Genomic DNA, 26975 nt, shown 5'->3' with positions numbered 1-26975 from the left:
GGAGAAAGCAGAGACAAAAAATTAAACTTATAAACTCCTGTTCCGCATCAAGGAATTTAGGGTGGAGGCGGAAGAAAGCCATTTTTTTGAGGTGCATTTTTTTAAAGGTGCAAAAAGCTCTACCGAGACTAATTTTAGTTGGAGAGCACAGCTACAGCCCATAATATAGCTCCTGTAGGAGGAAATGGACAGTTTTGTTGTTGCTATTTTACTTTTCCTTAAACAACAGGCTTTGCTTTTTCTGACTTTGAGTCTACAGCCTGTTGCATAAGCCAGGAGAGGACGTTGTGAGGTGTAAGTTGTGTGTTAGCCACGTTCCCTTGTTTTAAGTACCTCCTGTGCTCTGCCAGGGGAGGGAGCGGGCTGCTTTTCCTCTGCAAACTGGTCAGCATGGTAATCACACTGAAAAGTGTGCATAGCAAAATCTGACTTGATCAAGTAAAAAAGAAAAGCCAGGCATGCAATTAACATTCTTATTTCCAATAATACTGTGAGGTAGAAAGGTCTTTTGTCTCTGTTTTGTTATTTCTTTTTTCAAAATTTTCATCTGATAAATGATGAAAATGAGAATCAAATTATGTGCTTAATGTTATATAACTTGAAAGTATATAGCTGGAACTCAAACTCCTGTCTGTAGGATACTAAAATTTTTTCACTCTAAAACGCCTGCAAATCAAGGATCTGCTTAGGAAAACTTTATTTATATAGAAAGAAATGGGTATTTCTCAATTATGTACTATGCACAAGTTCCAGGCTAGGTACTAGGAACAGATCAGCATAAATAGGACAGAGTACTTGCCCTCAGTGGTCTCAAATACTAAATTAAAGTGATCCTTGTGACAAGCCTTCAGAATGGACTTACTTTTTTGTACCTCATTCTACACTGAAGGAAAATGTGGCTCAGACAGGCTCAATAACAGAATGAAAGTCAAGTGGAATAAAACCAAAAATTATGATCAAAATTTTTTCCTTTAATTTTAATGCCGTGACAAATTAGGAGCTTATTTGAACAGACATTTGAGCACGAAAATGGTAAATAGCCATTTCTATATGATTATCATTGAATTTTTGCCCTCCATGTCCTCTGGGTAGGTACCATTTTGCTATATGTTTTAACCCTCCTATGAGGTCCTCTTTATTTTTTCCCACTCCTTCATGTCTCCACTTTCTTTTTGTTATTGTTGTTGTTGATATTGTTTCTTGTTTTGTTTAATTTTGTTAATTTTTCCTCCAAATCCCAATTTGGGTCATTTTATTAGTGGGCAGTGGTTGTTTTGGAATAAAACTAAAAGAAGTATAGAATCCCAGCAAGAAAAATGTAACTTACCCTTTATCGCCACATGACAAAGTATTTTCTTGTTCAAGGAATTTTGTAAACTGATCTTAAAAGCATTTGGAGTTGGAAAGGTTCCAAATAAACAGAAAATATAATCGTGATAAGTTTTCATTTGGGAAATAGTTTTTCTTTTCTTTTAAACTCCTCCGATTTTCAAGTATCAAGCTGCTAGTAAAAGAATTATAGAAAAATATTAAAAAAAACAAAAGGGAGGTGGGTGGAGGGATGGGGGAAACAGGTGATGGGAAAAAGGAGAGCACCTGTCATGATGAGCACAGGGTGTGGAAGGAAGTGTTGAATCACCGTATTGTACACCTGAAACTAATATTACACTGCACGTTAACTACTCTGGAATTAAATATATATGTTTAAGTGTTTTTATATATATATATATATATATATATATATGTCACAGAAATTTTAAATAAGGATTTTGGAATGAACTATGCATTGGTAATTTTAGAGTTGACAAACTAAACATAAAAATTGAAACCTAGTTATAAATAATTATTTGGTTTTTTCCCTATTATTCTGAACATATTTAAAATATACCATTACCTATAACACTTAACTTTTGAAAAAACATATGATTTAAATTTGCTTTCATAAAGAAAAATTTTTATGCTTAGAAATATGGCTTCTTTTTTTATGGCTTCATTTTTTATTAATTTTCTTTTTTTTTAAAAGATTTTATTTATTTATTTGACAGATAGAGATCACAAGTAGGCAGAGAGGCAGGCAGAGAGACAGGAGGAAGTAGGCTCCCTGCTGAGCAGAGAGCCCGATGCGGGGCTCGATCCCAGGACCCTGAGATCATGACCTGAGCCGAAGGCAGAGGCTTAACAACCACTGATCCATCCAGGTGGCCCTCAATTTTCATTTTTAAAAAGTTTCACTAGGCAAACATGTTTATTGTAAAAGAATTGAAAATATAGATGAGTTTAAGGGAAAAAAGGGAAAGGAGCTTAAAACCACACCTTGTCTTTTAATCAACATTTAATCATTTTTATCCACATATTTCTTTGTTATTTTCTATGCATCTTTCATATCTACTTATATAAAAATGGTACTTCAAAATATTAATGTAGTTTGTATACATTATATGTACTTGTGCATGTCTGTATGTGTGTTTACTTAATGTTTTAAATTTTTGTATAAAAATTGTGGTCAGTGAAATTCTTACTCTTTGTGCTTGAAGGACCTAGGATATGTGCCAACTAGTGAGATAAACAGGCAATAATTGTCTTTCCTTTCTGTATGATGTATTAGAAAACCATCAAGAAACATAACAATGTATTTCTAATATAAGTCATAAATAGGATTTTTGTGGTTATTTAAAAATTCTAGTGAAGTGTACATCTTTGCAAACTGGATTATTCATCTGTCATATGACACATAAATATACATCTCCTTTGATGTAATTAAAAGATAACTCATGTAGATGTCTGATTCTGATTCTGCTAATTCTGCTAATAGCTATCTTTGTTGAACTGACTTATTTTTTTCTGTACAAGGATACATTTATTTATATGAACACTGGAGTCTTTCTTACAGGTCCAAAATAATACAACTTTGTGACTTAACACATTCTTTAATCTGCCATCAGATTAAAATAGAATCCGGTTAAAAGTGAGAAAATTCACTATGTATGTGGTAGTAAAAGAAATTATTAGATGTCTGTAGAAAACTACAGTTCTTGGCACCCCGGTGGCTCAGTCGTTAAGTGTCTGCCTTCAGCTCAGGTAATGATCCCAGGGTCCTGGGATGGAGCCCCACATTGGGCTCCCTGCTCAGTGGGGAGCCTGCTTTTCCCTCTTCTCACTCCCCCTGCTTGTGTTCCCTCTCTCTCTCTGTGTCTCTGTCAAATAAATAAAGAAAATCTTAAAAAAAAAAAAAATTACAGTTCTTTTAAATGTATTCAATAACAAAAAACATTCAGTTCAAGACAAAATTTTACCAATTATTAGTGATAGTCAATTATTATAAACTTTAATAAAAAAATGTCTAATGTACTTCTTTCCAAATCTGAATTTATTTATTTCCCAAATAAATTATTCTCAGCCATAAGTTCTACTTCAAATGTGAAAAGTAGTATTAATGCAAAAGTGGAATATGAGAAAAATATTTGCCATTTAATTTGGTCAAATGACAATATTAATAAGCTTTCTGAAATATGCACAAATGAATAATTTGCTTTCAGAAATTTCTGTAAAATTGAACTCCTTTATAACAAACATTTCAAATATTTATTTTAAAATATTTTCATATTTACATAAAATATTTAGTTTCCTCTCTCTAAACAAAGAGTTTCACTGATCACATTTTTCAAATTAATTAATTAATTAATTAATTTATTTATTTATTTTCAGCATAACAGTGTTCATTGTTTTTGCACCACACCCAGTGCTCCATGCAATACGTGCCCTGCCTATTACCCACCACCTGGTTCCCCAACCTTCCAGCCCCGCCCCTTCAAAACCCTCAGGTTGTTTTTCAGAGTCCATAGTCTCTCATGGTTCATCTCCCCTTCCAATTTCCCTCAACTCCCTTCTCCTCTCCATCTCCCCATGTCCTCCGTGTTCTTTGTTATGCTCCACAAATAAGTGAGACCATATGATACTTGACTCTCTCTGCTTGACTTATTTCGCTCAGCATAATCTCTTCCAGTTCCGTCCATGTTGCTACAAAAGTTGGGTATTCATCCTTTCTGATGGAAGCATAATACTCCATTGTGTATATGGACCACATCTTCCTTATCCATTCGTCCGTTGAAGGGCATCTTGGTTCTTTCCACAGTTTGGCGACCGTGGCCATTGCTGCTATAAACATTGGGGTACAGATGGCTCTTCTTTTCACTACATCTGTATTTGGGGTAAATACCCAGCAGTGCAATTGCAGGGTCATAGGGAAGCTCTATTTTTAATTTCTTGAGGAATCTCCACACTGTTCTCCAAAGTAGCTGCACCAACTTGCATTCCCACCAACAGTGTAAGAGGGTTCCCCTTTCTCCACAACCTCTCCAACACACGTTGTTTCCTGTCTTGCTAATTTTGGCCATTCTAACTGGTGTGAGGTGATATCTCAATGTGGTTTTAATTTGAATCTCCCTGATGGCTAGTGATGATGAGCATTTTTTCTTGTTCACTGACCACATTTTTTACACAAGAGCATTGCTGTTGATCCACACCTTCATTAGCATTTGGAGTTGTCAATGTTTTGAGTTGTTCCTTTTTTTTTTTTTTGGAGATTTTATTTATTTATTTGACAGAAAGAGACACAGCGAGAGAGGGAACACAGAAGCATGGGGAGTGGGAGAGGGAGAAGCAGGCTTCCTGCTGAAGAGGAGCCCAATGCGGGGCTCAATCCCAGGACGCTGGGTTCATGACCTTAGCCGAAGGCAGACACTTAATATTCAGGCAACCCTGAATATTTTTATTAAAAGAAGACCATGCATAAATATGTAGGAACTGATACATATTCATTTAGAATAATTTTTTCAACTAAAAATATGTATACCTTTAATGTTTCTAATTAATTTTCTCCAAGATCGTGTATAACATCGATGATTGAAAATTATATAGTCACCTAATTTTTCAGACAATCTTGTTTTCAAGAAATGCTAAATCTAAACTTTTTTAAAATTTTTTAAATTTTGATTTATTTTTTTAAAGATTTTATTTATTTATTTGAGAGAGAGAGAGAGAATGGTGGGGGCCGGGGGGGGCAGAGGGAAGGAGAAGGAGTTGAAAGTAGACCAGGAACTGAGCACAGAGCGGAATTCTGGGTTTATATCATGACTCAGATTGCGACCTGAGCTGGAACCAAGAGTCAGATGCTTAACCAACGGTACCACCCAGGTGTGTGGAGAGAGAGAGAATCTTAAGCAGGTTCCGTGCTCGGCAGACCCTGACATGGGGCTTGATTTCACGACCCTGAGATCATGTCCTGAGCTCAACCCAAGAATCCTAAGCTTAACCGACTGAGCCACCCAGGCAACCCCCTAATCTAAACCTTTAACTGTATATTCACACTTCAAAATTCTTTTAAAATTTCCTTTCCCTTTTAAAGGTTACTTTCAATTTTAAGAGTACAAGCAAATGTACTCTTAAATATCAAAAAGGATATCAAAAGTATCCTTTTGATACTTACAACCCCTTGTTATCATAGCAGCAAAGGACTTGGAAAGCGTAGCTATTTCTAGAGATTTGAGAACAGGCATAAGAAAAGGCAGAGAGAAAATATAAAAAACGTCTTTTGTTCTAAGGTTCTTGGGCAGGATGGATATCATATCCAGGACCATGATGCACAGCAGTCTTTTTATAAACAACTGATGTCACTGGAAAATGTGGTTTGTTTCTACAAGATTTTTGTTTCCCTCTCTACTCCTCCGACCCTCTGTGTCATTTTCTATTTCTCCTTAAGTGTAGCCTTTACCTCATTAAGCTTTAGCAACCATTTCTTAGCTTCCCACACAGATCTTGTCTTTCCAGAGCTTCTATTATGTTTTCATTTTTATCTTGTGGCTTTTGATTTTCAAGTTTTTACCTCATATTTCGTATAGGTCGATTATTTCTTTATTCATTCTTAATGTCTTGTTTTATCCCTCATTATTCTGAAATATTAGCTTATCTTTAGTGGATTTTTAATTATTTTACTTATATTCTGGTATTGGGCCTTTTCATCTTTGAACTGGTATATTTAATTTTTTACACTTTCTATTTTAGACTAGTTATGGATTTAGAGGATTGTGAAACTAGTACAAAAGATTTACATAGATTTCATGCTTTGCTTTCCCTATTATGAACAGCTCATATTAGTATGGTACATTTGTCACAATTAATGAACTAGTATTGATATATTGTTATTAACTACAATCCACTCTCTATTCAGATTTCCTTAGTTTTTATCTAATATCCTTTTTCTATTCAAAGAGTCCATTCGGGATAATACATTACATTTAATTGTCATGTTTCCTTAGGCTCCTCGTGGCTGTGACACTTTCTTAGATGCTTGTTTTCGATGACCTTAACAGTTTTGAGTACTGGTGAGATAGTTTAGAACATCCTTCAGCTGGCATTTATCTAATGTGTTTCTTATTAGGCTATAATTAAAGGTTTGTGGAGGAAGACAGGAATTGCTATTCTCCTCACATCGTATCAAGGGTATATACTATCAACATTGCTTATCGCTATTGATGTTGACCTTCATCACCTGGCTGAGGTTGTGGCTCTTAAGTGTTTCTACTGTACAGTTACTCTCTCCTCTGCCCCTTTCTGTACCGGACACTTTGGAAGGAGGTCGCTGTACCAGTCCACACCCAAGATGTGGGGAGTTTTTCTTTCCATCCTTGAATGTCTGCATAAATTATTTGAAATTTATCTATATAGGATATTGATCTATTTATGCATATTTTAAGTAATTTTATTAATATGGATATATATTACATATCAATATTCATATTGGATATTTATAATTTTATAGTTTGTGTTATAATCCAATGCCGCTTTATTTATTCTGTTGCTTAACTTGTTCCAGGGGTGGGCATTAGCAGCTCTTTCGGTCGACTCCTTCGATAGGCCTCCAATATTGTTTTTTGTTCTTTTGGTATTTCTGTTTGTTCATTTGTTTGTTTTAGTACTTGTCTCCTTTCTGGCACTGTAAGATGCTTTAAGAACATCTTGTGTGTTTCCTGCCAAAGTCCTACAAAGAGGCATTTTCCCAAGGAATTTTGGTTCCTTTTATTGAGAATATTAGGTACAGTTGTTGACACTGGTCTGCCGTTACTTCTAGCTCTTCTGTGTTAAGAAAGTAAATATGTAAATATTTGTGTGTGTGTGTGTTTGCACAGGCATGTGTGTGTGCAATTTGGAGCATGATCGCTGGATCATATGGTAAGACTAAGTTTAGCTTTGTAAGAAACTTTGAAACGATCTCATTGCACTTAGCTTTGTCTTCTAGTACAGTGTTGAATAGGAGTGGCAAAATAAGACATCCTTGACTTTCCCACTTTCTAAGGATCTTAGTGGGAAAGCATCTAATCTCTGCCCATTAAGTATCATGTTAACTATTTGTTTTTTCTAGATTTTCTTTTTTATCAAATTGAGGGAATTCCTCTTTTTCTAGTTTCCTTAGAGGTTTTTATCATGAATGGATATTGGGTTTATCAATAATTTTTATGCACGAATTGATATGGTTATATGATTTTTTTCTTTTTTACTCTGTTGCTATGATGGATTACATTGATTGATTTCTGAATGTTGAACTTGACTTGTGTATGTGGAATAAATCTTTGTTGGTCTTGATATAGAATTCCTTTTATATGTTGTTGGATTCAGTTTGCTAATATTTTGTTGAGGATTTTTTGGTCTATTTTTAAGACATATCTGGTTTGTATTAGGGGTAATGCTGGTCTCAAAGAATGAATTATAAAGTGGTCTCTTTGCTTCTATTTTCTGGAAAATATTGTGGAGATTGATTTTATTTTCCCCTCAGATATTTGGTAGAATTCAACAATGAAAGCATCCAGGCCTGGTACTTTATTTTTTTTGAAGGTTATTAATTATTAATTGAATTTCCTTAATAGGTATAGTGCAAACAGGTTATGTACTTTTTCCTATGAGTTTTGCTAGTTTTGTCTTTCAAGGAATTGGCCCATTTCATGTAAATGATAAAATTTGCGGTCATAGAGTTATTTAGAGTATTCCTTAATTGTGTATGGACTAAGTAGTCACGACTCCTCTTTCATTTCTGATATTGGCAATTTTGTCTTCTTTTCTGTTTCTTGGGTAACCTGGCTACTGTTTTGTGAATTTCATATGTCTTTGCAAAGGATCAGCTTTTGTGCTTGTTCTTCTTTTTGTTTTTCACAGCCTTCTAATAACTCTTTATTATCTTTAAATTTCTACCTTTCCCTCTTTTCTTCTTTTATTTTTTGATCATATAATGAATGGTAAGAGAGGTTTCACTAGACCAGTATTACTGAAGATAAGCTGTGTTTTACAGAGGAGAGCCATAAAATGTGCTCTGTTGTCTCAGTATTGTCTCAGTTGCTCTATAGATTTTCAATGCAGCAAACTTCACAGTGTGATTTTTATGCACAAAATTTCATTGCTGGCCTCCTCCTGCTGCTATTTTTTTCTTTTTCCCTATTGTCTACATTTCATTCAAATGATATTTTATTTGGCTCTGTTTTATGTAGGGAGAAGAAACATTTGCACAATAAATCAATACACACATAGACAAATGCTAGAACAATGCATACATGGATAAATGCTGGTTGTTGATGACTCATTCCATATCCGCTCAGTCTTCTGAGCTCACATGCAGCTGCCGTAGACAGTTCTGCGTATCAAGTTTTTGTATCCTTCCTGTTTCTTTCCTGCTCAAGCCATATGACCCAGCAGATACAGTGCTTTGGAATCTCTTGGAATCTTTAAACAAAATAGTCATATAGACTATTTAGACTCCCAGAGACATAATAGACCTTTCAGATTCTAGAGCAAGGCAGTGTCTTTTGCAGCAGAGAATTACTGTCAAAAGTAGCTTCTTTTTTTTTTTTTTTTGACAGAGAGAGAGATCACAAGTAGGCAGAGAGGCAGGCAGAGAGAGAGAGGGAAGCAGGCTCCCCGCCGAGCAGAGAGCCCGATGCGGGACTGGATCCCAGGACCCTGAGACCATGACCCGAGCCAAAGGCAGCAGCCCAACCCACTGAGCCACAAGTAGCTTCTAAACTTGCATTAGACTCTAGTACAGACTGAGTGATGAATCATGGGACAGGCTCTATGAGTGGTCCTACTCATCAGGGGATGGGTATTATTAGATCTACTGAGTCACAAAGTTGGGCAGGAGCAGCACTGATGCAGTATGGGAATGAGTTACTCAGACCCTGATTGCCCTTTAGTCCATAGATACAATTAATTTAATGAACAGGTAACCATTTTCTGTTTCAACAAAGCCTTATTCTCTGTCCATACCTATATCTTTGTGGGTAAGTGAGAATATTCCCTGTTTGGAGCTAAGTTTGGAAGAAAACTGATATCTGGTTCACAGATCAATATGTTGATGCAGGCTGAAAATGGACGGCCAGTGAGCCTCAGCTACATTCTCGTGTAGCTGTAAGGATAGCGGGGGAGTCTTCTCAACAGTCTAAACTGTGAATAGTATCCATGTTTCTATCACCGTCATATCATCAGGGGAGTTACTAGAGGTAAAGCTATACTCAAAATCTTGAGTGGCAAGTTGGCTTCTTGGTCAGAGGTCTGGAAGGAGCAACAAAGGCCAGAGACTAAGAGCTCTGGAGAAGCATATTGGTGCACAGGAGTGAGCACATGTGCAGGGCTTGTTTTTGTTTGTTTCATTTTGTTTTGGTCTCATAGTAAAACAATGTCAGTCAATAGAGACAATTCATGACTCGGTGAATAAGACAGGCTCTGTCCTCAGTCACTCCAGTATTTGTGCAATGGACAGATGAAAGGAGTAGCCATAGTGACATAAGTTAAATATAGTCTAGGCATGAGCCCAATAGCTTGGGGCCCCTTTTATTGAGACTTGTTTGTGTACTGCCCTTGCTGATTGCCTGACTGATGTTGAGTTTTGTTTTTTTTTTTTTTTAAGATTTTGTTTATTCATTTGAGAGGCAAAGAGAGAGAGAGAGAGGGAGAGCGAGCGAGCATGAGCAGAGGAGAGAGAAAGGGAGAAGCAGACTCCCCACTGAGCAGGGAGCCCGACACATGACTCAATCTCAAGACGCTGGGATCATGATCTAAGCCAAAGTCAGATGCTTAATCATCTGAGCGACTCAGGCACCTTGATGTTGGGCTTTTGATATGGTACCGCTCAGTGATAAATTGATTGCCTAAATTCTTCTTCCATGGAGGGAACAGTGATTTATCAGCCCTGAGATCTGGATTGATTCTGGCTGTGGGTTTGTTACCTCTGCCTTCAGTGCTATTTGGCATCTCTATCCTAAGACTTTCAGAGTTTTTTACTTACTTACATGGGTTCCTGCTAGAATTGTATAGGACCAAGGGATGCTTTTCAAGTAAAGAGAGCTTGAAAATGAACACATGATTATGGGATCCTTGGGTTCTATCATATATTATATCATTGATAGCTGCTGTCCTGAAAGAATGGAAGTATCTTTTTAAAAACACACTTAGGCACTATTTTGAGAACGATATTTTGCAAGGTTGATGTCCTATTATTTAAGATATTCTTATATACTTTGAACTAATATTGAATGTGCTCTGTTCCTGACCTATTAAATGAGTCTAGGAAACAAGGGTGGAAAGGGGAATGGAACTTGTTATTGTTTAGCTAAGTGACCCACTTGGGAACTCTGCTATTTTTGTAATTCTTATCTCCAGAATTTTGGTCTTTAAAGAATTAAAATTTTCATCTTCAAGGGAGTGCAGTTTCATCAGGGCCTCAGTAAAATTCTGATGAATGTAGAGCTACAGTTTTCATCTTGCAATTTTGGGCTCCTCATACTAATAGACAAGCAAGAAAAAAAAAAAAGGAGTTACTATAGTGGGGTGGGGAAAATTGACCATTATCATCATGAGAAGTGAGTGTTCTTGTGACATAGTGAGTCCAAGAAGAATGTGTCTGAAACTCAAAAGATTCATGCAGGGAACTCTTGGTGCTTCTAAATGTGATAATAAAGATACATGGGTTATTACATCAGCTATATCCTGATAAGGGCAAGGTAAATGAGGATTCACATTATCACTGATAAAGTTTTGATGACACCTCCCAGAAAGAGATGTAGACCTGTGGGAGTATTGGCTGAAGGTAAGGGAAATCTAAAAAGGATAGTGCAGAAGAAAGATGATGAGTATTAGTATGGTTTTGGTTGAGATTGTGGCTTTAACACTAAACCTCGCATTTAAAAAAAAATATTTACTTATTTAAAAGATTTTATTTATTTGACACAGAGAGAGAGAGAGATAGAGAGATTGAGAACGAGAGCAAGCAGAGGGATCAGTGGAGGGAAGGGAAAAAAGCAGGCTGTCTGCTGAGCAGGGAGCCCACTGCAGGGCTCAATCCCAGGACTCTGGGGTCATGACCTGAGCCAAAGGCAGATGCTGCAACAACTGAGCCACCTGGGGACCCCATTAAACCTCCCATTTTTAAGGCTTTTTACAGACTGTGTTTGGTCACTATCCTTAAGTATCAGTAATGGAGATGACTCATTGTGGGGTACAGTAAGTTTTGACTAGTGTCAAGATTTGACAATGATACATTTCCCAGTCATTAGACTGGGGATACAATGTATGGTTCCTTCTACAATGTAATTTTCATCTTCAGAACTTCTCAGTATTCTCCTGTAAATAGGATGCAAGCATATGGAACCATAGAACCGAAAGGAATCGTCTGTTAGCTAAGACAGGAAAGGGGCATAATATTGTACATGTTACTTGTCAAATATCCATAAATAAACGTCTATAATTTTCATTTAGAAAATATTCTTGAACAAATATTCCAAAAAACCCATGGCAGAATACTTTTGCACAAAATAATGGCCTCTATTATGTATCGTGAGTGGTATTACATAATGAACTAAATAAATAGTGGATATAAAACCAAATTGATGGTGACTCAAATAGAATGATTTATGACCAAAGCCAACAAATGCTTTTTAGCTTGAAATTGAGTGATTCCCTGTTAAATAAGCATAATAGGTTTCTGCTATACATTATATCTGACTAGTCAAAATATAAATCTGAGTACTGCTTATGATTTGCTTGGCTTACCTTTAGTCTATTAATTAAACATTGTCTAATCTGTGAAATATAGGACACTTTTGGCAGCTGTGCCCCACAGGACTTAATTCCTGAAATGACTAAATTCCAATCTACTAGCCATCCAATTAATTGTGTGAACCACTAATCAGACGCTCCACAGATTTCTCTGGTTTCATCCCAATTCTAAAAACAGAAATTGTAATGCAGATATTTATGTATGTATGTATGCTCAAACTATGAACCTAGTCTTTGCAAAGGCCAATCAAGTGAGAAAAAATCCTCAAATTTTTGAAAATTACACCTGGATTTATTTTAAATTCTTGGTCTTTTTCAAACTTTAATTAACTCCAAGTGTAATTATTGTCTCTGGCAGTCCTTTAGCAGTTATGACTTTCTCAGATATTTTGGTTTTACTCCATTTGGCATGTGATATTTGACTAAGAACTCTGATATTAATTTCTATATTAAATATTAGCAAATCTAAACTTAACATTTTTGGTGAAAATAAATGTAAATATAATTTTTAATACTCTATTTCTCTGTTTCATTTGCTCCTCTAGTAGTATATAAGCTAGATTTTAAGAGAAATTTCTCATAATATGGAAGATAATTGTACTATTTATATAAATAAAACTTGAAAAATAATAACTAAGTGGAAGCTTCCATTATAAAAGTTACATTTGTTATTGAATTGTTAAATACAAGAAAATGTGCTAAAGCCATAATATATAAGAATGTGCCTGTAAGAAGCATAGACTTTATAATAAATAGTTTCTGGCTGCTGGAACTTAGTTTTGCTATTTCTCAGTAATTTTGAATGACATTATCTGTATGAGTTGACAAATTAGTCACTATAAATAAATACTAAACTGACCTGAATTCCACAGTTAGCAGTGATGAGATTTGAAAGAGTTCTCTTGGAAGATATAGGAAAAACTTTTTGTATTTAAGAAGGAGACTTAAACACATAGAATCTTCATATGAGAAAAAGGTTTATATTTACATTAAAGTAAATTCTCTTGCATTAAATATATTAATAAAAACAAGAATACATGAACAGTATTTTCTTTCTATTTTCAGTTTATTGTAATCTGAACCAAGTGGAGAAGAGTGTGGCAAAACATCTCTTGTATCTCATAAATTAGAAAACTAAGAGAAATAAGCTTAAGGTTTTGACATTTACTCAATTTTATAAGTACTTTGAGGTTTCATTTGAGAGTGTCCAGGTGTATGTGGGTCGGAAGGAGGGAGTCAAAAGAATTGGTTCATGGATGGCCCTAGCAGCAGCAAGCATAAAGGATAAAAACTCAACTAAAACTCAACTAAAGTTCTGTAAGCCATTAATATTGATATACAAGGGGATAACATGATATATTCTGTGAGACAGGATATATTCAGAGTCTCCATTGAGTCTCTGTTGAGATTGAGCCCCTTGAGGCTGCCTAAAGTTAAACTTAAACTACCCTACCTCAGCTGCCATTCTCTGCTCTATCTTCTTAGCCTCTTACCTCTTGCCACTTAAGAATTATCCTGTGATGGAAAAGTAGTTTTAGGCTCATCTCAACAAGCTTCTTTCTTTTCAGGATTCTGGCTCCTCAAGTCCTGGCTTCCTTAGTATCTTTCTGATGGCTTCAAACAGAAATTTGCATATTTGTTGGTCTGTATTTTGCCCAGATTTTATTGTTGCTTGATTTTGTGGAAAAAATATAATTTAAGAAAAGTTTCTCTACCATTATCTAGATTTTTAACTGGAAATCCTTCTATCACACGTTGACATTTATTTCTGAATAGTTTATGAAATGGACAGAGAAGAGATATGTCATTTTTAGTATCCCTTAAATGTAACTTGGAAAAGTAGTGATGGAAAGTATATGGAATGAGCTGAAGAAAAAAGTAGATGGAGAAAAATTAGACAGGGATGGGAAAGATAGAGCATTTAGTCAGGTGTGAGAAACAAGGTTCCTGGCACCTTGGTAATATATAAGAGCTGTACATGGTAGAATCAGTTGTACTCATATTAAGGTAAATTTAATGTATAAGGTATAGGTAAATACCTATAATATAATAGCTTTCCATGTTAAGTTAAAAAAAAATCTTTCTTTATAAATAAAATTCATTCTGTATGAAAATTTGAATTTTGGGGGCACCTGGGTAGCTCAGTTGTTTAAGCATCTGCCTTCAGCTCAGGTCATGGTCTCAGGGTCCTGAGATCGAGGCCCGCAATCGGGCTCTCTGCTCAGCAGGGAGTCTGCTTCTCCATCTGTGTCTGCTCCTCCTCCCCGCTTGTGCTCTCCCTGTCAAAAAAATAAATAAAATCTTTTCTTAATAAATGAAACAAGATGGGATTGGGAGGGAGACAAACCATAAATGACTCTTAATCTCACAAAACAAACTGGGGGTTCCTGGGGGGAGGTGGGATTGGGAGAGGGGGAGCGGGCTATGGACATTGGGGAGGGGAGGCGAACCATAAGAGACTATGGACTCTGAAAAACAACCTGAGGGTTTTGAAGGGTCAGGGGTGGGAGGTTGGGGCAACCTGAGGGTTTTGAAGGGTCAGGGGTGGGAGGTTGGGGGAACAGGTGGTGGGTAATGGGGAGGGCACGTTTTGCATGGAGCACTGGGTGTTGTGCAAAAAGAATGAATACTGTTACGCTGAAAAAATAAATAAAATGGGAAAAAAAATTGAAAAAAAAAATCTTTAAAAAAAATCTTAAAAAAATCTTTTCTTAAAAGATTTTATTTATTTGACAGAGAGAGAGAGATCACAAGTAGTCAGAGAGGCAGGCAGAGAAAGAGGGGGGTGGGGAACCAGGCTCCCTGCTGAGCAGAGAGCCATATGCAGGGCTCCATCCTAAGACCCTGAGATCATGACCTGAGCTGAAGGCAGAGGCTTAACCCTCTGAGCCACCCAGGTGCCCCTAAATAAATAAAATCTTAAAAAATTTTGAATTTGTTATACACATTAAATATTTCAGTATTTAAGAGTATTTCATGAGGTACCAAAATCATGTTAGAGCTCAATGACCAAAGGGGGAGGAAAAAATAGAAACTTTTTTTTTAAGATTTTATTTATTTTTATTATTTATTTGAGAGAGGAGAGAGAGCGAGAGGAGAGTAGGGAGCAGAGGAAGAGGGACAAGCAGATTCTGTGCTGAGTACAGAGCCCAAGGTTGGACTTGATCCTACCACCCCAAGATCATGACCAGAGCTGAAATCAAGAGTTCAATGCTTAACTGACTGAGCTAACCAGGCGACCCTTCTTTTTTTTTTTTTTTTTTACCAGGCGACCCTTCTTGAAGGCAATGATATTCATCTCTTAGCAAGGTTAACGTTGAGCTTCTTGATATAGTTGTCAGTTTGGTCAGTGTTGGCCTCACAAAAATCATGATGTCCTACAACTCTTGCCTAGAATATGTTAAATGAACATTAATCCATGTTCTTAAATTTTGGAATATTTGCTATTAATTTAATTGGATTTTCAAACAATACTGCTCATAGCATTATGTTATTGATTCAGTAATTTACAGAAATAACTGTATGAGTCACTGGGCATTTGTTATAGTTGTTGCTGCTGAAAACACAGGAAAGAAAACAGAAGCAGTCCTTGGTTTGCTTATTGCAGAGTCAAAATTTTGTATATGCCTTCAAGTACAAGATTCTTCTCATCTACAAGTTTTGACTCTATAAGTGACTAAAAAATAGAGAGAGTAGTAATACCCTAAAAGATTCCCAAAGTTTTGATGGATCTTTCTGGAATTCCCAGAGATATTTTATGAGCCTCTGCTGCATCATCGAGGAATTTTTGACCAAGACGAACTTTAAGGAAGCTGTCATGAATCTGAGTGGCTCTCCTATGGAAAAAGAGATGCAAATTAAAGCATCACAAAAGCATTAAATGCTCCCTTGCAAAACTTCATGAATCAAACATGGACTAAGTCACATTGAATTCTGCTTCGTAATTGTGTGGTTTATTTACTCTCCTAAAAAAATAATAAAAAAACTCTAAGTATTTAAAAAATTACTAATTTATGGATCCTGAAAAACTTATATCTAAGAAAGAATGTTACTTTCCAAATAATATACAGTTTGGAGAGGAGAAGAACGAACAGCCAGGTAAGTGATTTACTTACATAAGACCAACTAATGTGTTAATGTTGGAGGAAGAAACAGTACCTTGATCTGTTTCCTCTGATGTGTACACTTGAGTTGATCATATGGAAATAGTAGGACAAGAAAATGAAGAAAACAAGCAAGTTTTTATTTCAGGCTCCAATGACACTTTTTCTAGAGGCACCAGGCTGATCTTTTTTAAACACGTAGTTAAACCGTTTAGATTAACCCAGCATCCTAGGAGTAGCCATTGCTCGAGAGCATGGGCATGTGTCAGAAGTGATAGTGGTCAGGAAAAAAAATGTTCACACTAATGAAGCAAAATATCTTGTACATTTTTCAGCTCTCAATTTATATCCCATATTATTATAAGATCATATTACTTTAGAGTTAGGTATGTTACTAAACACTGATAAGCTCAACCTTCTTATTTCATAAAATATTGCATCTTGTATTTCAAGGAAGATTTGTGAAACTTCCTCATTTACTCAGCATGTGGTATAGAGAGTTCTGTCTTAGAAAGCTTTCCAAAAACACATTGTTTTGGTACTGATATATAAAAATAGTAATATGCCTCATAGCCCCTTGCTTATTGGCTATATTATCTCCCTTATGTCTGGTTATTTCCCGGCAAATCTGAGCATTCAAGAAATACTGTTCTATTTCCTTATAGATATTATGTTGAAAAATTGACATAATGCAGCCCAGAAAAACTAATTGTATGACTGTTAATTCACATGGGATAGAGCTACTATTTCTTACTACTCCAGATGCCTTCTCTGGGTCACCAAGGACTCCTTTGTCCCCAACTTCCCATTTAAAGTTAATCCCATTTTAAGGGCTGAGGATATTAGAAGGCAATTTCTAGAATTGAGGATTTCACACTTGAACTAATTTACCAAGATGAGTTGGAAGATATCTTGTTTAAATGGAGGAAAACTCCAAATCTTCCTTTGTATAAACCTACACCATGGATCTTCATAACCTTCTGTGAAACATCAGAAGTGATATTAAACATCAGAATTGGTATAAGGCAAACCTAAAGATTGACCCAAACATTTCTGTCATCATTTATAGCTATATATTTAAAATTCAGCTAAATACATATATAAATATATGTCATATATTTATAGCTATATATTTATAAATATAAACATATAAAATGTATCTTCATCTACTCATTATCTATCTATCATCTACCTATCTATCTATATACCTATGTATCATTGCCCTGTACCTGATGAATTTAATCACTTAGGAGTACATAACTGAGGGCAGTCCTCAGGTAAGAGTGATTTGGAACAAACCAGCACAAACATGGTGAGATAAGACATTTTAAGAAAACAAAGATTAAAGCAGAAAGTTGAAGACAAAGATACATGTGTAAGTCACTGTGGAGAAAAAGAAAAGCGTAGGAAGACTTTGATCCATGATAGTGATAAAAAAAATGAGTAACTTCAATCAAAAACACCCAAAGCACTTTATAAGCCTGGAAAAATAAATTCCCGAAGCCTGGGCAATTCGGGTCAGAAGCATGGAAGCGCTAATAGGTATAAATGAAAAAGCAGCATCGGTCAGTCCAGTTATCTTCTGAGGATGCAAACATCTTATCTTCACTGGACATTTGAAGTAGTGATCAAAAGTACTTTAATCAATATAAATGAAAGAGCAGGATTGGTAAATCTGTTCATTTTCTAGGGATATGCTAATTTCATTTTTACTCCTCATTTCCAATGATGATCAAAAATACATTGGGAATTAAATTAGTTTTACAGAGGAGCAGGGTTATATACATCTGTTTATCTTTTGAAGCTATTGAAAGCAATCATGTAATTTTCAGAAGTTCTAGTGTTTCAGGAAAAGTAAAATATGTTAAGTCATAAAATTCTTTATTACTTTTAAGGCACTATTATTATTATTATTTTTTTATTTTATTTATTTGACAGAGAGAAATCACAACTAGGCAGAGAGGCAGGCACAGAGAGAGAGGAGCAGAGAGCCCGATACGGGGCTCAATCCCAGGATCCTGGGATCATGACCTGAGCTGAAGGCAGAGGCTTTAACCCACTGAGCCACCCAGACGCCCCAAGGCACTGTTATTGGTGGTAAAAATATCTAAGTGAATATATGGAGGACTGATATTATTATATACAAGGAACTATTTAAGGACTTTGTGTGTATCATCCTATGGATAAGCCTAATAAAGTAGGTAATACTATATTCTTCCAATTTTATAGAACTAAAAATCTTAGACTCCAAATATATTATTTGTCAAAGGACACACAACTGGTAAGTAGTGAAGTCAAGATACATACCTAGAGAGAGGGGCTCTAGGGTTCAAGTTCTTACCTAGTCTGTCTACCTATCTACCTACCCACCCATCCATCCTTATATCTGTCATGTATCTTTGTCTCTACCTCTCTCTTTCTCTCTGTTATGTAAACCAACTTAAGTGGAGAACAGTGGTAGAGCAGTTTGCTGAATTTCTCATGACCCAAATCTAAAACTAGGCCTTTCTGGATCTCTCCCAGTGTGGAAAAAAAAAAATTGTCATTTCTAAAATTCATTATGCACAGACAACCACAGAAGAGAAACTCAAGCTAAAGTTTAGAACCTTAGGTAATATGGAGATAAATAGGAAAATAGAATTTTATTTTATTTATTTTATTTTTTTTTTTTAAAGATTTTTATTTATTTATTTGACAGAGAGAGAGATCACAAGTAGGCAGAGAGGCAGGCAGAGAGAGAGGAGGAAGCAGGCTCCCTGCAGAGCAGAGAGCCCGATGCGGGGCTCGATCCCAGGACCCTGAGATCATGACCTGAGCCGAAGGCAGCGGCTTAATCCACTGAGCCACCCAGGCGCCCGGAAAATAGAATTTTAAAATGAGAATCAGATATTATAGGAAGAGAGATATTAACTTGAGCTAATTCATTCAGTTCTTACAATTTAAAACAAACTGAGCAGGCTTATGATTAGTCAGATTTTATTTTTAATAGCCATCGCATGTATGATCCCATCTAGTTAGGTTTTCTCAACCTCGACACTATTGGCATTTTGACACAAATAACTATCGTTCCCCAATGTGACATCCACACGTCTTCGGACACTGCTGAGTATTACAAGGAGAGGCAACATTGCCTCTGAGAACGAATGATCTAACTGCAATGGAATGCCTGTGTTTGACATCACTTTGGTGAAGTTTGCTAACATCTGGGAGATTTATAATTACTCAGGCCTTTGAAAGAAACTCTATAATTCTGACACAGTCACCCATTTACAGAAAGATCACTTGTAGTGACAATCACACCTTTTAAATGATACAATTTGTTTTGCCCACATAATTGAGAGTTAACTGGCTGTGGTAATTGGTCCAATTGGACATGAATGTGTCCTCAGAAAAAGAAAAATTAAAGTGCTTTCATGTCTGTGAAAATTCCCTCTGAGTATGAGAGTGATGAATAATACATACAAGATAAAACATGCTCTGATTCTGGTTCACAGACCTGAGATCCAAAGAGAGGCACAACGCTATTACAGACTCGCTAATCATCAAACTCCAATGATTTAAGCTTTAGGCCTTAAATAGACCAAAACATTAACTATTAGGCATTAATGACTTGAAATTTAACAGGCTGGGAGCTAACAAAAAGTAACAAAAGAATCCATTAAAAAAGAAGGAAGTCCATTTTGAAAGGTATTTTGGCTACGAGTTATTTTTCAGAATTAATTTATTTTGTATGGCAATTTGGATCTCTAGGAAGAGTCTTTAAAATAAGACTTAAATTTTATCATATAATTTTGCTATTAAATTCCAGGTAATACTAACAAGATGTGTCCCTAACCTGTAAGACCCTGCAGTTTTTAAGATCTTGGTATTTGTATTAGATATTTAAAAATCTTTTCTAAAATTATATGTTGTATTCAAACCAGTTATCGTCTATGTATCCAGATGATATGATGGTAAGGAATATAAGAAAATTGAGGAGCAAAAGTATATATATTTTTAAAAAACTCATTCCAAACAATAGTGGTTGAGTAGAATTTGAACAGTTTTTGAATTTTGAAAATGCCTTCTAAGTTCCATCTCTGTTACTTCTAAGTTATATGATTTTAAATGACTCACCAAATACTTTTCTGTAAATTGGTGATAATATTTGTCCTACACATTTCACAAAGTTATTTTGGAAATCATATTAAATGTATAAGAAATCACACTGGCAACTGTGAAACTAATTCGTCTTTCAGGGCATTTGTTTCTTACAGAATCTGTCTGGGGCACTTGGATGGCTCAGTTGTTAGAGCGTCTGGCTCTTGGTTTTGGCTCAGATCATGATCTCTGGTTCCTGGCTCCACCCTATGAGGCTCTACGCTCAGCAGGGAGTCTGTTTCTCCTCCTCTCCCTCTGCCTCTTCCCCCACTTGTGGGCTCTCCCTCTCTCTCTCTCAAAAATCAATAAATAAATCCCCCAAAAGAAAGAATCTATCCAAAATGGTTCCGTTTCCCCATAAAAGTGAATTAAAAATGATTATTGGTGATCATTCATATCTCAGGGACAGTAGGATTTCAAATCCAAATGCAGAAAAATAGAGTTCCATTTGTGATTTTGCACAAGGATTGACATCAGTCATTTTATAACAAAAGAATGTGTGTGTGTGTGAGTGTGTGTGTGAGACAACAGCATATATATGTGTGTGGCCATGTTGGGTGAGTGAATGTCTTGTGAATGCTTTTACTTTTTTGGGTAGGTATCTTATTTGGATATTACATAATTTTATAGAGATTCATTATTATAATCAAAAGTTTTGATGAGCAGCTTTATGTAAATGTGATGGAACAGTAAGTGAGGGACTTGCAGTGTCTCTGGCTTTCTGTGTATTATTTTTCCAGACCTGAAACCTTTTACTTGAATAATACTGTTCTTTTATTATGTCACTTACTTGCCTATGATGCTAGGGGTTTGAGATCTCTGAGAAAGTTTCACTTTATCATTTTGAACAATTTCTTCCCCATTTTGCATAGAGACTCCCAATGCCAACAGTTGTTGATGTCTCTGGAAGCAGATGGTTTGTGGGAGGATTGTTGAGTGAGATATTCTGCATCGTGGTCCCAAGACTGCACAGTTGCTGTTGGAAAGGTTACAGAAATGACAACTGGTATAAGAGAAATTGCAAACCAGAGAATGAAAATAGCTAGACAACTGTATGGAGACTCTCCAAATTATAAGACTTTTTGATGAAATCTTGACATTTCTTACAGAAGAAAATGCAGCGATTGCAGGAAATTTGGATGGTATTAAGGTGGCTGACATATTGGCAAGGCTTTTCATATCTATTCTTTAACAAGTTTCACAGTTCACCCTGAGAATGAATATGTGGGAGACTCTGTAGCAGGATCTTTTTTCATGTCCTTGGGTTAGAGATAATGGATTTGTTCATTCCCACTTGTACATCATGTCCCTGGTTAAACTAAAAGTATTTTTCTTTCATTCAGAAAATTGAATGGTTAAGGAAACATTAAATTATTCTCTACCACTTAATTAACTGAGACATTCTTTATCAGAGAAGGTTAAGATTTGGAAAGTGAGATAATAGTGTGACCCCTGAGTTCAAGTAGCTCTTCAAAATATGGGGAATTTAGGTTTGAGTTAAGAACACATACAGGACACATTTCTGGCCTTCCCAGTGTTCAGCTGCATCGCTCATGAATGTGTTTTAAGTGAGTCTCTTTCAAATGTCAGCTTAGTACATGTTGACCTAGAAGTGTCAGTGGATGTGGCTTGATTTTTTTAAACGTTTTTTCTAATTTACCTCCTTCTCTTGCTCCCATCAATAAGAGCACAGTGAATTAAATTGTTAGCAGATTCCTTCAAATACCTAAGTGCTTAAGAGTGGAAGAAAGTTCCTCGTAAACCTACAATTATCTTATTAAATATGTATTGTTTCCATTATATGACATCAACTGAATTATACTAACTTAGATTTCAATGTGCAGTAAAAAATACTACAAGTGATATTTGGATCAACGCATTTACTTAGGAACAGTAAATGAGGACTCATGCAGACACTATCACTAGCAATATAGTAGCCTAACCAGAGTTAGGAAGTACCACCTATCCTTTCCTCTTCACTTCTTCCTGTCCTCTGTTTTTTGTATCGCCTGTCCTTCTTTCTTTTTCTTTATCTTGTGGTGAAGACTTTTAAGATTTACTCTTTTAGCAACTTTCAAATATGTAATACATTAACTGTAATCCCCAAACTGTACATTACCTCTCCATGTTTATTTATTTTATAACTAGAAGTTTGTACCTCTTGACATCCTTTAGTCATTGTGCCCACCCCCACCCTGCCTCTGGCAACCAGTAAATTATTTTCTGTATCTGTGAGCTTGTTTTCTTTGTTTTAGCTTCCACATTCAGGTGAGATCCTATGGTATTTATCTTTTTATGTTTGACATACTTTGCTTAGCATAATATCCTCAAGGCCTATCTATGTTACCACAGTGGCAAGATCTCATTTCTTTTTTTTGTGTGTGTGTGGCTGAATAGTATTCCACTGTGTGTGTGTGTGTGTGTGTGTGTGTGTGTGTGTGCGCGCCGTGTCTTCTTTATTCATTCATCCATTGATAGACACTTACCCTTTCATTCTAATAACCCCAAGAGATAGGGCCCAAACCATGATATATATTGAAATTTGAAACACATAGATTCAACATATGAAAGAACTAAACAGCAACCCGCTCTTCTTACCGAAAAAAAAAAAAAAAAAAAAAAAAAAGGCCCCAAATCCATAATGGGTCTACGGTCATACCTATCCTGTGACTATGTTGGAGGACCAGTAGTCTTTAGACATCGACTGTTTTAGTCAGCGCAAGGTGCTTTTAAACACCTCTCTGGGGGTACCTGTGTGGCTCAGTGGTTTAAAGCCTCTGCCTTCGGCTCAGGTTATGATCTCAGGGTCCTGGGATCAAGCCCTGCATCGGGCTCTCTGCTCAGCGGGGAGCCTGCTTCCTCCTCTCTCTCTCTGCCTGCCTCTCTGCCTACTTGTGATCTCTGTCTGTCAAATAAATAAAAATAAAGTCTATAAACACCTGCCCGATCATCATTTGATTGATTTCCTTCGGGAGTTATAAATGGGAATTTCTGCTCTACCATCCCTGCCTCACTCCCAGTGGAATTAAACAAACTGGCCAACATGATGTAGGTTACAATATACATTGACAGAAATTCTACTTGAGTTTCTCATGAGATTTTAGTTTGGGCTATTTCATTTATAGCAGACTTTCAACATTTTCTTCTCCACATATCTCTACGTTAATTTGAGGACAGATACACAAAATCATAGTGAAGTATAAAGAGGCAAGTGAGAGGGAGGATTTTATTTTGTTCTGTTTTTAAATAAATAGACTTTATTTCTTAGAACACTTTTAGGTTTATACAAAATGGCATATGGGGGGAGTTTTCATTTACTGCCTCTCCTCACCCTGCCACCCCACCCACTTTCCTCTGTCGTTAACATCTTGCATCGGTGTACTTTTGTTACAATTGGTGAATTATTATTGGCATATTACCACCAACCGAGTTCATTGTTTAAATTAGGGTTCCCTCTTTGTGTTATATATATCGTGAGATTTTGCCAAATGTATAAAATGATGTATCTACCGCTGTGTTATCATACAGACTCATTTCACTGCTTTAAAAATCCATCATACTCCATCTGTACGTCCCTTCTCTATGACCCTCAGCCCCTGGAAACCACGAATGATTTTATTGTCTCAATAGTTTGCCTTTCCAAAGAAAAGATTTTAATTCAAATACCTTTTTATGTTAAATGGTTCTTTTTCCTGAAGGATATTTCAATTTTGAATAGAAATGGCACATAGTTCAAAAAATTATATGATGAATGCTTTGGGGAGGACCAGCTGTGTTCGCATTTGCTTAGGACTTAAATGTGGGAATTTGCGTGGCTAATTTGTTTTAAAAAATAGAAAATATAGACTAATGATGATCATATAGACTTAACTTAATTGTAGCAATTTAAAAAATCTTTGCCCCAGGAAATGCTTTCATTTTGTGGGTTGTTTTTGACTGATTCTTTAGTAATCCAGATACAACCTACAGTGGCAAAGGGAGTTTCTAACCTAAATGTAATAATTGCTACATTTAGTTTATGGTGGGTCCATTTGGAAAATCAATAGTGATCACAGAAGAGGAGATTGGGGCCAAAGAGATAAGTGGCAGATGGTCACAGAAGAGTTCCTTTATAATACTGGATAGCCGAGCAAAGCTACAAACAGCAGCCAGAAGCGGAAGGAGTTTTAGACGGGGAACTGGCTATGTGATGCTGTCTCAGACTCACAACGGATTGCTTGTTTTATCAAGTAACTTCTAATAAGTCTCTGAAGAATTTTAGAACCTCTTAAAATTCCCTTAAGTATTATATCAAGGGAAGGAGGCTATTTTTGCACTGGCAGAGCTTCTAAGAATGATAGTTTGGCAAGCTAAGCTCTGTTTCCGTACTACTCAGTACACGGTAATGTTCGTTACAACTGTATTGAAATGATCCATTTGGCATAGTACTGAATCTGGTCTAATTCAAAAACGCAATCGAATTTCATCAAACCCAACAATAAAGCTGAACATACTTTTTTCTTTTATTGATAATGGCCTTCTCATACTTAAATTGCCTTTTTATTTTTATGCATAATGCTTAAAGATTTGCCACCATTTCTTTCTAAATATTAAAAACATTTATTATGGGGTGCCTGGGTGGCTCAGTGGGTTAAAGCCTCTGCCTTCAGCTCAGGTCATGATCCCAGGGTCCTGGGATCAAGCCCCGCATTGGGTTCTCTGCTCAGCGGGGAGCCTGTTTCCCTTCCTCTCTCTCTGCCTGCCTCTCTGCCTACTTGTGATCTCTGTCTGTCAAATAAATAAATAAAATCTTTAAAAAAAAAACCCCAAAACCCCACACTTATTATGTTAGAAAATAGATTAGGTATTTGCCGTATCAAGGATTGAAACTCTACAAGCTTTTGCATGTTAACTGAAATTTTTCTGCTTTACAGCACAGATGATATCTATTTACTCATTATAATATCATTAAAGTAGTCCCCAATTTTGTGAAATGATAGTGCTCAACTCCTTATGGTTGCAAATCCATTTATTTAACAGAAAACATTAAATAAAGATCACCAGAAATACCCAGTGGAAATTGAGATTACTGTGTCCTTTTTTAAGAGGTAAATTTCAGAAACAAGGTACATATATCCCATTCTATTAAAAGTTAACATTTGAAAAAAAATTAAATATGCCTTTTTTTTTAGATCACCACAATGTAATTCCCACAATATTATATAATAGAAAACCCACATAAAAAGGTGAATTGGGGCTCCCGGGGTTCACTCACCTGCCCGCACACCCCCTGTGACTGCATCTGGCCTCTGCCACTGGCAGACCCTTCCAAGGGCCCTTACTGTGAAGCCGGGAAGCCTCTCTCTGTTCTGCCCCTGACCTGGCAAAGGTAAGTTTGAGGAGAAGGGAAGAAGGAAACACAGACGAAGAGGAAGGTCCAGCTGGGGCCGAGGAACTGGACCCTGGTGGACGTCTGAGAACTTGTCCTGGGTAATTGCAAACCATATGATTGGAAAATTGAGATCTTAACAGATGAATGTGTGCACTTGGAATTCCTTAGTTTAATAAATACAGACTTGATTTCAGTTTCAAATCTCCCCAAACTACCTAAATTGAAAAAGCTTGAGCTTAGTGACAGTAGAATCTTTGGAGGTCTGGACATGCTAGCAGAAAAACTTACAAATCTCGCACTGCTTAACTTAAGTGGAAATAATCTCAAAGATTATCATGTTGGAGCCTTTGAAAAATCTGGAATATCTGAAAATCCTGGATCTGTTTAACTGTGAGGTTACAAAGCTGAATGACGGCTGAGAGAGTGTCTTCAAACTCCTGCCCCAGCGGACCTACCTGGACAGCTATGACAGGAGGATTGGGAAGCCTCTTGCTTAGATGGATGGTGTGCATGAAAAAGAGGAGGAAGAAGGAGAAGATGAAGATGAGGATGGTGAGGAGGAAGAATTTGATGATAAAAAGGATAAAGACGAAGACAAAGGTGTGGAAGGGGAAAAGGATGAAGATGAAGTCAGAGCGGAGAAAGTAGAACTTGAATGTGAGGACGTCGGTGAAGGTGAAGACAGTGAGGACCAATACGCAGATAAAATGATGGAATAAAGTGGGAGGGACAAAAAAAGGAAGAGAGATGATGAAGGAGAAGATGAAGGAGGAGATGATTAAGACCCTGAATAATCTGCAAAAAAAGAACTGTTCAGTTGTGGTTGGACTTGCTTGTATGGATTGGTAGCTGTTTTGAAAAAAACATAGCTGTGATACAAACCCCAGAATGCCTACCCACCCAAAGAGCCAAAGAATCAATCCTATGACATTCCACCTTCCTCCATTTAGTCCTTCTTGGAAATCCACCATACCCAAACTTGGGGACTTCACCCCAACAAAATTGTAAGCATTGTTAGGTTTTCTTTTCTTCTTCTTCTTTTTTAAGATTTTATTTATTTGGCAGAGAGAGATCACAAGTAGACAGAGAGGCAGATGGGGGGTGATGGTGAACAGGGTCCCTGATGAGCAGAGAGCTCAACACAGGGCTTGATCTCAGGACCCTGAGATCATGACCTGAGCCGAAGGCGGAGGCTTAACCCATTGAGCCACCCTGGCACCCCTGCATTGTTAGGTTTTCATGTAAGACTCTTGCAGTAGCATGGA

The 26975-nt window shown here is 36.5% G+C and overlaps 1 pseudogene; it reads left to right on the top strand.

The window, feature by feature from the left end:
* Window positions 1–26492, top strand: part of LOC123950370 — a 49182-nt pseudogene extending 22690 nt beyond the window's left edge.
* Window positions 26493–26975: the final 483 nt, after the last annotated feature.

This window comes from Meles meles, chromosome 9, assembly GCF_922984935.1.
Source record: "Meles meles chromosome 9, mMelMel3.1 paternal haplotype, whole genome shotgun sequence".
In the NCBI taxonomy this organism is placed as follows: Eukaryota; Metazoa; Chordata; class Mammalia; order Carnivora; family Mustelidae; genus Meles; species Meles meles.
Note: the sequence above shows the minus strand (reverse complement) of the source record. Positions and strands in the feature narration are given on the sequence as shown.